The sequence below is a fragment of the Fukomys damarensis genome, unplaced genomic scaffold, assembly GCF_012274545.1.
Source record: "Fukomys damarensis isolate Sample0158 unplaced genomic scaffold, DMR_v1.0_HiC HiC_scaffold_37, whole genome shotgun sequence".
Classification (NCBI taxonomy): Eukaryota; Metazoa; Chordata; class Mammalia; order Rodentia; family Bathyergidae; genus Fukomys; species Fukomys damarensis.
In genome coordinates, this window is record NW_022900949.1 from 12,110,234 (window position 1) to 12,110,601 (window position 368).

At 67.7% G+C, this 368-nt stretch overlaps 1 protein-coding gene across 1 annotated transcript in view; it reads left to right on the forward strand.

The window, feature by feature from the left end:
* Notch3 (notch receptor 3) overlaps window positions 1-368 on the forward strand; it is a 35,704-nt gene that overhangs the window by 4,957 nt on the left and 30,379 nt on the right. The window lies entirely within an intron of this gene.

Consider the following 368-nt stretch of genomic DNA (forward strand, 5'->3'; position numbering starts at 1 on the left):
GAGGGGCCGCGTGGGCCACAGCCAGGCAGGGGTGGGATGGGGTGGGGGCATCGGGGTTCCCGGGGTAGCGCGCCCTCTCCCGGCCTGCGATGGTGGTCGCCGCCGGCATCCTGTAGGCCTTGGGGCCAGGCCGAAAGGGGTCGAGTACCCTCCTTTCCTAAAGCCACCCGCGCCCCTCCCGGGCTGTGCCCCGACTTGTTTTGCTGGGGGCCAGTGTGTTTGTGGGGAGTTGTGGGTGACTCTAAGAACTGAGTCACCTGCTTGAGGTCAGATCCAGGCGTCTGGGACGAGCCTGAGGAGGGAGGGGACCGGCTGGGGCCGGAGGGGGAGGGGTGGGATGGGCTGGTCCTATAGTTTTGCCAAGACCT